The sequence below is a fragment of the Pongo abelii genome, chromosome 10 (assembly GCF_028885655.2).
Source record: "Pongo abelii isolate AG06213 chromosome 10, NHGRI_mPonAbe1-v2.0_pri, whole genome shotgun sequence".
Classification (NCBI taxonomy): Eukaryota; Metazoa; Chordata; class Mammalia; order Primates; family Hominidae; genus Pongo; species Pongo abelii.
In genome coordinates, this window is record NC_071995.2 from 23,975,630 (window position 1) to 23,989,237 (window position 13,608).

General features: G+C 37.6%; 1 long non-coding RNA gene across 1 annotated transcript in view; it reads left to right on the forward strand.

Annotated features, from left to right (window-relative positions):
• The window catches only part of LOC134759493 (uncharacterized), a 50,549-nt gene extending 41,499 nt beyond the window's left edge, over positions 1-9,050 (forward strand). Inside the window, exons 2-3 of the long non-coding RNA XR_010135735.1 lie at positions 504-592; positions 671-9,050. This is a non-coding gene — a long non-coding RNA (uncharacterized LOC134759493). The remainder of the gene's footprint in view (positions 1-503; positions 593-670) is intronic.
• Positions 9,051-13,608: the final 4,558 nt, after the last annotated feature.

Here is a 13,608-nt window from a genome sequence, read left to right on the forward strand (position 1 = left end):
CCTCACCCGACCCTCCCCATCCCCAGACCATACCTTGAACTCCGGTCTTTAAGTTTTTTGTGTTTGTGTAAATTTGAGCTCAACAGATAATTTTAGGGGCTAAAATGAGAGATTTACCTAACATCTGGGCCAGTAGCCTACTTGAATAGATTCAGTCACTCTGACCCTGAAACAATCAATATTTTCAAAAAGGGGCAATCTATTTGACAGCATCTTGAGCTTCATCGGTATGACGGCCATGGTGAAGAATGATGAACCCAGGCACAGGGGAGGGGGCAGACGAGGTAGGAACCATCTTTGTGTCTTCAGTGTTTGCAAGTCTTGGAGCAGAGGGGGAGGGATTAGCCTTAAGGAGTGGGTAGAGTGAGGGAGAGGGAAAGGGGCAGCCAATTGGTGCGATCTGTGATGCCTTAATCTGTGATGCTTGAACAGTCTCTCTCAAACTCCTGAGTTCTTGGGGGAGTTGGTCTCCTGTGGTTGTAGCCAAGGTCTCTCTCCTCTAGGACATGAGGATCCTCAAGAAGGTGCCAGAAGGGAGGCATCTCATCCATCCTCATAAAGCTATGAGGATGGCTATAACATGACATCACGGGTAAGAAGAAAGCCCTGTTCCCTACATATTTCTCCTGCTTTGCTCACTGATTATTGAAACTTTTTTTTTTTTGAACAGAAGCAAAGGCTTTCACTTTCTAGAGTGAAAAGAGAAAGGGACCATGGACATGCTCCTTGAATGGTTAATCACCCTGCCCCCCACTGATGCCTATGTGACCCAAGCTTTCCTCCTTCCTTGCTAGTCACTTGCCCCAAGACTTCTACACATCAACTCCCCACTCTGGAGTCTCCTCTGTTGTCACAAACCATTGGGTTGTTCAGAATCTTGGTTCTCAAAACGTGGTCCATGAACCAGCAGTATTAGCATCACCTATGAATTTGTGTCCAACCTAGGCTACTGAGTCAGAATTTTCATTGTAACATGATATGCAGATGATTTGTGATTTGTATGAACATTAGAACGTTAAAGTTTGAGAAGCTCTGGCCTGAAACACTTCTTCATATCTAGCCTTAACTGAAATCTGATTTATAATGGTAATCATGATTTATAATGATACCATGATTTATAGTGGGGGTAATCATCACTATACTTTTAAATAGTACATGTGTTAGTTAATTTTATCATGTTTTCAGCAAGTGCCTACTGTATTCCAGGTACTACAAGTCCTGCAAGTTGGGAATATAAGAATAGTATCCCCACAGAGCTCACAGTGTAGCAGGCTTATAAAAACAAAACAAAACACTCAAACAAAAAAAAAATCACAAAATTGTATTTCAAGCTGTACAAAGCTATGCCCTCTAATTAATGCTATATTTCTCTCTTCACATCTTTCACTTTTCTTCCAGAATCCATGTACTCTGTGAGAAAAAAATCTGACTTGAAATGTTACCCTCTTTCCACTTCTTTTCCATTTCAATGCTGTTGTTGCATTGCTGGCACAAGCCTCTAGAAGTAGTATTCTCAGGCCCAATTGGAAAGGCAAAGAAAGAATTTTTTAAAAATTGGATTTTAAGAGAGCATTTGTGTTCCATTTTCTCAGATGACTTTCTATGTATGTATCTCATCTTCAATTAGCAATGCTTCTGCCATTATTACAGGGCATATTCTGGAATTTTTCTTATTTTGGTTTTGTTTCTGTTGTGGGGTAGGGAGAAAAGGAATGATTGAACATGTTTATTAAATGCAGCCAAGCCTGTTTAGGTTTTGGAGATACCAGAAGGTTATGTTTTGTAAAATATAATTGACACTAGCATCACAGGGCATGGGCTCCAAGGATAACATTACATCAGGACCTTAGTGTGTTTACATGATCATAAAAGAGCTGGTTCTGGTGAATCAGGAAATGATTTGGAAAGAGTAGTGCAAAGAGGCTAAATCTTCCATGGGAAGACGCTGCTGCTTCTGTTGCCAGGGCTGCTGCAGTTCTTTGAAGTCAAAATCTATAACTGATTTGAGTTTAGGTCTCTTGATCAATATCAGATAATACAAAAAACCTGATTTTCTTATCTTATGGGAATTTATGGCATCTCCCCTAGTCTTGAGATCACTTCCTAGCATGTATTTCAAGATAGTTTTTTGTATATGATCTTATACCATTTTGTATACGATCTTATTCCACCATTTTGCTTTTCCCAGAACTGAATACTGATATAGTTACTAACACGGCACTCAATGAAATTTCCAATATTTTGGCTTCTCTTCAGTAGTTTTTGCTTTCTTTGATTTTTACTGCCTTTGCTGGCTAGAGTTTTAGCTGGCACCGTGCTGACCCAGCAGGTCACTTCAGTTTGGAAAAGAGTGAGTAGCATTTGTGTTGCTTACTCAGCATGTTATTTCTCTTTGGAGCAAAGTGCAATGGCTTCTGGTGAATTTTTGTATTGATTTTAGGATGGTTTTAATGATTTATAAAGCAGCATTTAATCCTATACATCTAGGCTTTGTGTGCCTCATGAAATCAGCTACTACATGAAATTGTCTAAGGTTATATAGTTCATCCCCTAAAAACAAACATACAAAATTACTCCTTGGAGAAGAGTTGGTGTCAATTTCTGCTTATAATCAAAGCTTCATATGTGGTCATTTGACTTTTCAAAAATTGAATTTCAGGCATTTCATCTTTCAAAAATAATATATTTCAAAAGAAAAATATAACTTATATAAGTACAAAATGAACATGCATCAAACAAATCATTTGTGTTTCTGCTGAATATAAATCTGTAAGTTAGCATGTAACTTCACGTGGGTTATAATCAATGGCAACTAGTAAGTCAAGCACAAATATATTCTTGCAGAGAATAAATAGGTTTTGGGTGGACCTATTAGAGAATGCTATGGTGTGACGGTAAAAAGATTAGCTGTCATTCTTTTGCTTTATTTTCAAGTTTTGGATAATTTTTCTTAACAATCCTCCTTTCTCCCAATAATAAATGATACCTGAAGATTATTCTTGATCACATGAAAGGTTAGTTACATTGTGTTTTGTCCCTGTTCATTTATATTGATGCAGCAAGATACGAGAATTTGCATATATAGGCCTCTTTGGAGTATAGTCAACAAATCTAGAGCCATGTGGTATTGAGAGACTTAACTTCTATCTGGTCACCTCTGGGTCTCCAGTTACACTTATTTATATAATTCGATATTGTTCTACAAGTTCTTGAGGCTTTGTTTCCTTTTTTTTTCCCAATCTTTTATTCTCTTACTGCTTCACATTGAGTAATTTCTGTTGTCTCTCTTCTAAGTTTGCTGATTCTGTTTGTAAAAAATAGTTAAGGGCATAAAAATTCGCACAGAGTAGATAAAGTTATTTTGGTGAGATACAGAATCCTGTTACCTGGGCAGATAACAGAAAACATGAAGAATACTTTTTTGCTATCTCTTATTAAGAGCAGACCAATTACTCTAAGAATAATTTTTCATTTTCAAAATGAGAAACCTAATTCTTAGCCTTTCATTAAAGCATTATTTTTGGAGTTAGTGTATCAAACTAAGCAAACTTTTCTGATTTTCTTTTTACGTATTGTATTTCTTTTTAATTTTTAAAAACTATAGATTCAGGGTGTACATGTACAGATTTGTTGCATGTGTATATTGTGTAATGGTGGGGTTTGGTCCTCTAGTGAACCCATTGCCCAAATAGTGAACATGGTACCCAATAGGTAGTTTTTCAACCCTAACCTCTCCTTCCTCTCCCCATTTTGGATTCCCCTGTGTCTGTTATTTCCATCATTATGTCCATGTGTACCCAATGTTGAGCTCTCACTTATAAGCAAAAACATTTGGTATTTGGTTTTCTGTTTCTGCATTATTTCACTTAGGATAATGACCTTCAGCTTCATTCATGTTGTTGCAAAGGACGTGATTTCATTCTTTTTTTTTAATGGCTGTGTATATGTATACATATGTATGGTGCATATATACCACATTTTATTTATCCAATCCACTGTTGATGGACATGATTTTGATATTGTGAATAGGGCTGTGATAAGCATATGAGTGCAGATGTCTTTTTGATAAAATGATTTCTTTTCCTTTGGGTAGATACCCAGTAGTGGGATTGCTGAGGTCAGTGGTGGTTCTAATTTTAGTTCTTTGAGAAATCTCCATACTGTTTTCCACAGTGGTTGAACTAATTTATATTCCCACCAACAGTGTATAAGTGTGTTTCCTTTTCTCTTCATCCTTGCCAACATCTGTTATTTTTTGACTTCTTAATAATAGCCATTCTGACTGGTGAGATGGTATCTCACTGTGGTTTTTATTTGTGTTTTTCTGATGATTAGTGATGTTGAGCATTTTTTCATGTTTGTTGGCCTTGTGTATGTCTTTTGAGAAGTGTCTGTTAATTTCATTTGTCTACTTTTTAATGGGGTTGTTTTTTATTTTTTTTATAGATTCTGAATATTAGTTCTTTATCAGAGGCATAGCTTGCAAATATTTTCTCCCATTCTGTAGGTTGTCTGTTTACTCTGTTGATTGTTTATTTTGCTGGCAGAAGCTCTTTAATTTAATTAAGTCCTATTTGCCTATTTTTAATTTTGTTGCATTTGCATTGGCTGTCTTAGTCATCAATTCTTTGCCTAGGCCAGTGTCCAGAATAGTTTTTCCTAGAGTTTCTTCTAGGATTTTTTTTATAATTTCAGATCTTAAACTTAAGTCTTTAACCTATCTCGAGTTAATTTTTGTGTTCAGTGACAGGTAGCAGTCCAGTTCCATTCTTCTGGATATGGCTAGCTAGTTTTTCCAATACCATTTATTGACTGGGGCGTCTTTTCCTCATTGTTTATTTTTGTCGACTTTGTTGAAGATCAGTTGGTTGTAGGTGTGTGGCTTTACTTCTGAGTTCTCTGGCCTGTTCCATTGATCTGTGTGTCTATTTTTGTACTGGTACAATGCTGTTTTTGCATTTCTTCTTTTTAGACATTTTTTACAGGTATTCAAAACCAAAGCAAATAACATTCTCTTTCTGTAGCCTTCTACAACTTTCTATATCCATTTAAGTTTTGTCTTTCATTAATTTCTTCCAAATTCTCAAACAAGACACTTTACTTCAAAACAAAACCATTTTCCTTTTCTTTTGAAAAAAAAAAATCTCTCTCACACACACACATCTCATTTTCTTATGCATTTGTACTTCTCTTCCATATTATTCTAGTATAGCATCAACAACTCATCATTAACAAAGCAACTAACTCCTATTAATCAGAAAAACATTGAAGGTAGGTAAATGTCAACCGTTTGTTATATACAAGCACTATGGCAAACTACAAAATGCATGAGTACATGCAACCTCTACAGCTACACACTCCCTTTTATACCTTCTTAAAGTAGCGCAAATGAATACATTTGTTGACAGAGCTCAGAGGCATAGATTCCCTAAAATGTGTAAAAATAAGAAACAAAAGTATATACTGTGTATTAAAACTATGCTTACTTAGAAACTGTGAAGATATACAAGAATTTTCCATTAATTAGCTCAATTTATTATTAGTATTTTTGTCTAAAACTTAAAAAATGATATTGGAAAATCAGTTTTAACTGACACAGTACAGGACATAATAACTCTTGATATGAATGCTTATCAGAATTATAATTCTATTTCACTGAACATATAATTTTATATTTTCCTGAATTAAAAAATGTATGAGAGGAATAGTAGCTTATATGAACTTATAAAGCAGTTAAAAAGTCTAGGAACTTCAGATTCCTAGTTTCTTAGTGAGCAGCAAATACAATCAAAAAAGTATTTTTTTATTATACTCCACATTGATAAAATTAGGAAAAAGATGCAAAGCTCTTTTTAAGCAAAATCATGAAAATTCATTTTGATTTGTCCAATGATATTCACATTTATTACATGAACTTGGATGCTTATGTAAAAATGCTTCTGAGTTGGCAGTTTCTGTAAAATGTTTTGTTTTTGTTTTTTAAAGGCTAACACACTCGGGACTAGAAGTTCAGTTTCTTTATTTTATAAGAATTCTGGAAACATTAAATTTATGCGGTTCTTATTGTTCTCTACGAACCAAGCAGAACAGAGCTTCTTTAATTTAAGAGGTTTTATAGCTTAATGTATTAATACCCTCCAGAGGTAGGAAATGTTTCCTGCACACACAATGAAAAGGAAATGCCTTTTTCAGTTATTGACACAGAGACACACAGAGAGCTTGCTGCTTCAATTCTACAACTACAGACAAAGGTCTAAAGTAAACAGAAAAATGAAATTTACTAGTAATCTCAAACAAATTTTCTCCTTTCCAGTGGGCATAAAGTTTTTCCTAACTAGGAAAACTTAAGCTCACCAAAAGCCAAAGCAACAAACTCAAAAGTGGAACAATGTAGATGATCTTTCATCTCTTACCTGACCAAGAATGGGTTCTCATTATATTGAAAAAGGTTGTCAAATAGTCATACCATAAAATCAGATTTCTAATCGTTGTTTGTTCCAATGGGTAATAACTTATCAGCCATGTATAGACCAGACTCATGTGTACACAAGGTGTTCTATATGCTACCTAAGGATTCATTATTTACTAACAATCCCTGGCCTTGATGGCAGAAAAAGTCATGGCTAAAACCAGAAATTAGATGAAATACAGACAAACAACAACAACCACAACAACAACAGCAACCAGACTTGGCCAAGAACAAAAAACAAAAATAAAAACATAAAATCAGAAGAATAAAAAACAGAGATTCAATGAAGGAAAAGTTATATTGCCCTTAAGATTCACTCCAAGATCCCCATAAAGATGTTCTCAGGAGGAAACAGCTTATAATGTGTACTTCTTGGACAATACATTAGAAAAGACTGCAGCAGACAAGTCTATCTTAGTGGGAAAACCCCCACAAAGCTGGGCCCAGGGGTTCATGCCTGTAATCGCAGCACTTTGGGAGGCTGAGGTGGGTAGACTGATTAAGGTCAAGAGTTCAAGACTAGCCTGGGCAACATGGAGAAACCTCGTCTCTACCAAAAATACACAAATTAGCTGAGTGTGGTGGCATATGCCTGTGGTCCCAGCTACTCTGGAGGCTGAGGTGGGAGGATTGCTGGAGACTGGAAAGTCAAGGCTGCAATGAGTTGTGTTTGTGCCACTGCACTGCAGCCTGCATGACACAGCAAGACCCTGTTTCAAAAAATAAAAAATTGAAATTATTAAATTATTAAAGTATACTTTTCAAAAAATTATAAACATGACATTATTCTCATACAAATATAAAGTAAGATGTCAAAGATTTATTTACCTCATGAATGAGGGATGCAGCTGGAAGGTAAAGCTGGTCTAAAGAATAATTTGAGGGACAAAGATTTATATAGTCAACCATGAATAGCGTGATGAAATAAACTTATTAAATTGAGAAAAGAGAAGTTATGGCTTATGCAGCTATAAAATTATAAGAGTTAGGATCATTTTTTCTATTGGAGAGAAATAATCACTTAAGACAAAAATCTGCAAATAAACATGTATCTTCATAGAGCCTGGGGCTGTAATGAACACTAAATAATCAGTCAAACAAAGATATATTTCCCTAGAAAATTAAACAAACCTTGGGAAGACCTATCAGACCAGTGGTCCCCAACCTTTCCAGGACAAGAATTGATTTTGTGGAAAACAATTTTTCCACTGACAATTTTTTCGTGGTCCTCCCCCAGCATCCGTGGAAAAATGTAAGCGTGCAACCTAGATCCCTTGCACGCACAGTTTATGATAGGTTTCGCAGTCCTATGAGAATTTAATGCTGCCACTGATCTGACAGGAGGCAGAGCTCAGGCACTAATGGGAGTGATGGGGAGCGGCTATAAACACAGATGAAGCTTCGTGCTTACCTGCCACTCACCTCCTGCTGTGTGTCTTGGTTCCTAACAGGCCATGGACAGGTACCGGTCTGTGGCCTGGGAGTGTGGGACCTCAGTGTTAGATAATGCTCTAGTATAACATTGAAAAGTAATTCTGGCATCTTTTGCCTTATTTCCAAGTTTTGGATCATTTTTTCAAACAGTTCTAACTTCTTTGAGTCCTAATAACATTAGCCAGTGTTTCTCAGTCTTACAAAGGCTTATTAGAGAAATGTTTAAATAACATTCATTTGCTACATCATGAAATGTTTTTACATCTTTGAAATCCTTTGTTAAATTAATTTACAAAGAAAGTCCCAGAATTGGATAAGGCTTAATTTGGTTAAGGCTTATGTTGGTTAAGGGAGACCCATTATTTATTTGTACTATTCAAAATTTCATTGGTGATTTTTGGAAATGTTCCCAAATTCTTTGACACTTCTTTCACTCCAAGAAATGAAGGTAAATTCTTCTCCTCTTGTGGGTGGGCTGGACATAGCAACTTGCTTATAACAAATTGAATATGGTGGAAGTAATGGTGGAAGTAATGGTATAAGATGAGATCATAGAAGACATTTGGCTTCCTCCTTACTCTATCTTAAATCACTTGTTCTGAGAGAAGTCAGAAACCATGTTGTGAGGACACTCAAGCAGCCTAAATGGTGAGAAATGGAAGCCTCTTGCCAACAGCTAGTAAGGAACTGAGGCTTCTAGCCCACAGCCATATAAGTCAGTCATCTTAGAAGGAGATACGCCAGCTCCAGTCAAGCTTTCAGATAATTACAGTTCCTACTGACATATTGTCTTGAATTTTCACCAGAGACCTTACCATACCACTCAGCTAAGCTGCTACTGAATTCCTGAGCCACAAAAAGTATGAAATAATAGATTTTTGTTATCTAAGCTGCTAAGTTTTGGAGTAATTTGTTGCATAGCAAATAATATTTAATATAAGCCCTCATAAAAATTGTCATCTCTTTTGGAAGGTGGAAAAGTAAATTTTTTTCTCAACTCTTAAATAAACCGATTTTCTCACGTACTAGAGATAAGGAGACTTATATTTTGTGTGGTTCCAAACTACTGTTTGGTTCTTAGGTGATCTTGAGTATGGCTTCCTCTTGGATACCACTTGCTCACTGGACGTTGCTCAAAACAGGTCTAAGATGGACTTCTGAGTCTACATCTAGAGAATGTATAGGCTGAGAGGTTGAACACTATATTGAGAAAACCCTCTATGGTGATTATCTTCTATGTCATGGAACATAAAACCTAAACACCAAAGCTGGGTTTGATTCCGTTGTCTGAGGGTTGAGCCCTGTATTTGTTTGGATAGCTTCTCTCTCCCCATCTCCCATGGATAATAGGCTGGGACATGTATCCATTTATTGTGTTTGATATGTTGACACTTGTAGAAATACATTTTTGGGCAAATTATAAACTTAGATTCAGATTTTTCATTTATGTATTAGACTGGGAAAAATCTTTAATGTGGTAGAAAAATAAAGATAAATTTCTGACAAGATATTAGGAACCAACGTGTTGCTGCCTCCCCCTAGAGTTTAAACCTAGAGAGCCACATAAAGAAGAAACAGTGTCCAGATACGTAAAGTAATGACTATAAGAAACACTCAAGAAGAGGCCCAGCGTGGTGGCTTACGTCTAATCCTAGCGTTAAGGGAGGCCACGGCGGGTGGATCACTTGAGGTCAGGAGTTTGAGACCAACCTGGCCAAGATGGTGAAATCCCGTCTCTACTAAAAATACAAAAATTAGCCGAGTCCCAGCTACTCGGGAGACTGAGGCAGGAGAATCACTTGAACCCAGGAGGCGGAGGTTGCAGTGTGCTGAGATGGCGACACTGCACTCCAGCCTGGGTGACAGAGTGAGACTCTGTCTCAAAAAGCAAACAAACAAACAAAAGAAACACTTAACACGGTGAAACCCCATCTCGACTAAAAATACAAAAAATTAGCCGGGCGTGGTGGCAGGTGCCTGTAGTCCCAGCTACTCAGGAGGCTGAGGCAGGAGAATCGCTTGAACCTGGGAGATGGAGAGGTTGTAGTGAGCCAAGATTGTGCCACTGCACTCCATCCTGGCGACAGAGCGAGACTCCGTCTCAAAAAAAAAGAGAGAGGGAAGTTGTGTGTGTGTGTGTGTGTGTAACTGAACTGAACTGGGAAATGAGTTGGGAGAGAACTTCTGAGTTGTATACTTTTCCTTCTGGATATATTACCCTGGATAGATTAACGTTTGCTCACATGTAACTGTGGAAGAGAGAAAATGGTGGAGCCAGCCTAGTGCCTTGAGGGCTTTTGGGGCAACAGAAGGGCAATTCCAGAGACTGGCCTGAGTGAGGAGCAAATAACAGCAGATAAAGAATGACTTGCTGTCCGCCAAGCATTTCCTCCTGTTCCTTTCCATACCCCTTCGTGCCCCAAGTTATGCCAATATGTGGAGGAAGAAAAGTCCTCTGAAGAGAGCAGTTTCAAAGTTAGAGGAATAAGAATATCCCCCCAAGGAACAGGGTGAGCAGGAAAGAAGGCAATAAAAAGGACTGGGGAAGACCCTGGGCTCCCGGGCCTAGGATTGATTACACCCCATAAACCTATGAAGAGAGCAGAAGCTGTGTGTGAGCTTTGCATATTTCAGCTAAGACTGATAATTTTTTTTTTTTTTTTTTTTTTTTTTTTTTTTTTTGAGATGGAGTTTCACTCTTGTTGTCCAGGCTGGAGTGCAATGGCACGATCTAAGCTCTTTTTGGAGATAGAGTTTTGCCCTTGTTGCCCAGGCTGGAGTGCAGTGGCGCGATCTCGGGTCACCGCAACCTTCGCCTCCCAGGTTCAAGCGATTCTCCTGCCTCAGCCTCCCGAGTAGCTGGGATTACAGGCCTGTACCACTATGACCGGCTAATTTTGTATTTTTAGTAGAGACGGGGTTTCTCCATGTTGGTCAGGCTGGTCTTGAACTCCCGACCTCAGGTGATCTGCCCACCTCGGCCTCCCAAAGTGCTGGGATTACAGGCATGAGCCACCGCACTGGGCCTGATAATTCTTTTAGGGGAAAATAAGCTTTAATTGGCAGCAATAGCCAGATAGCTGAGAAGTACAACATGCCTAAAGAGAGACAACAAACTAGGCTGTCTATAACAGGTAGATCAGAACTAATGAAACAGATACAGAGTTTAGAATAAATATAATACGTGTCCTCAAAGAGATGAGAGAATTTTGGTTATATGAAACATGAAGGAGCAGTTATAATGAAAAGCCAAATGGAAACAATGAGTATAAAAATTATAACAAAATCAAGAATTTCAGTGAGGGATAAGTAGCATGGAGGTTATAGGCAAAGAATAAACTAGTAAACCATAAAACGAGTCTACGAATATTTTGCAGAAGACACAAAGAATGAATAAAAAATAAAAAAAAAAGTAATGGTAAGAAGGATAAATAAGAAGTACTAGTATATCCATGGTGTGGTCTCAAAAAGATAGAAAAAAGTATAATAGACGTGAGGAAACAAAAAATAATAACCAAGGATTTTCCAGAATTACATAAAGATGAATGTCTTAGTTTATTTTCTGTTGCCTATAACAGAACACCTGAAACTGGGTAATATATAAAGAAATGACATATGCACATGAAAGTTCATTGCAGCACTATTCACAATAGCAAAGACATGGAATCAACCTAAATATTCATCAATGACAGATTGGACAAAAAAAATTTGGTACATATACACTATGGAATACTATGCAGCCACAAAAAAGAACGAGATCATGTCTTTTGCCAAAGCATGGATAGAGCTGGAGGCTATTATCCTTAGCAAACTAGTGCAGGAACAGAAAACCAAATACTGCATGTTCTCGTTTATAAGAAAGAGCTAAATAATGAGAGCTCATGAACATAAAGAAGGGAACAACAGACACTGGAGTCTACTTGAGAGTGGAGGGTGGGAGGAGGGAGAGGACCAGAAAAAATAACTCTTGAGTACTCGACTTAATACCTGGGTGATGAAATAATCTGTACAACAACCCTACTGTGACATGAGTTTACCTACATAAGAAACCTGCACATGTACCCCTGAACCTAAAATAAAAGTTAAAAAGATAAAAAGAAAATAAATATATTTCTTACAATTCTGGAGCCTGGGAAGTCCAGGGGCATGGCTTGGTGTCTGATGAGAGTCATCTTCCTTATGGGGACTCTGTACAGAGTCCTGAGGCAGTGCAGGGTGTCACATGACAAAGGGGCTGAATATGATACTTGCTTGCTCAGGTTTCTCTTCCTCTCCTTATAACGCCACCAGTTTCACTCCCATGATAACCTATTAATCCATTAATCCTTAAACCATTAATCCACAAGTGGATTAATCCATTCATGAAGGCAGAGCTCTTGTGATCCAATTACCTCTTAAAGATCCCACCTTTCAATATTGCCACATTGGGGATTAAGTTTCCAACAGATGAAATCTGAGGAACACATTTATTCCATAACAATGAGTAATAGTTATATGAAAGAGTTTATGGGGTACCAAATAGGATAAATAAGAAAAATCTCACACCTAGAGATGGGATATTTAAGAACATCAAAGAGAAAATTCTGAAAGCTTCTAGATATAAAGAGATGATTCACAGAATTAAATCAGGCTGAAATTAAACTTCTCATTAGCAATACTGGAGGCAAACAGACAATGGAGTAATAATGCCAACATGTTAAAGGAAAATAACTTCAAAATATAGTGTTTTATATTTTCTAGTAGCTACCATTTATTGAGTACCTGCTACATTCTGACTACTTTGCACACATCACCAATTGCCCTGGCAATGCTGCAGAGTAGATATTAGCATTCTTTCATTACAGATGAGAAAAGTGAGGCTCACAATGTTAAGCAACTTGCTCAATGTAATACAGACAATGGTAGAATGGGGATGAAAACCCAGATCTCTAATTCCAAAGTCTGTTTAAAATATAGTTTTATATTTAGGTTAAACTATCTTTTCAATGAAGAATCCCAATACAAATATTTTTGGTAATGACATGGTCTTAGAGTCTTGACACATAAAGACCATATTTGAAAATTTTCTTGGAAGAAGTGCCCAGGAAGAAGAGAAATAAATCCAAGAGGATGCTTTAATTGATACATGAAGTACAGGTTATAAATAATGTAGGAAAGCTTATTATGATCCAAACAAGAAAGGTCTCCTCATAAAGAAGCAGAAGTGTATTATTATAATTCAGAACTAAATTATAGTATATACCAACATGGCCACAGATGGGAGGTAGGATACGGCAACTACAGGGAGAGTATTCTGAATTGAATATTCGTGTTCCCCATCCCCCTAAATTTGTTTGTTGAAACTTAATTCTCAATGTGCTGGTGTTTGGAGGAGGGGCTTTTTAGAGATAATTAGTTTGTAAGGATAGAGCCCTCAAGAATAGGATTAGTGCCTTTATAAGAAGAGGCCAGGCCAGGCGCGGTGGCCCACACCTGTAATCCCAGCACTTTGGGAGGCCGAGGCAGGTGGATCACCTGAGGTCAGGAGGTCGAGACCAGCCTGTCCAACATGGCGAAACCCCGTCTCTACTAAAAATACAAAAATTAGCCGGGAGTGGTGGCGGGCGCTTGTAATCTCAGTTACTCGGGAGGCTGAGGCAGGAGAATTGCTTGAACCCAAGAGGTGGAGATTGCAGGGAGTCAAGATCGCGCGGCTGCATGCCAGC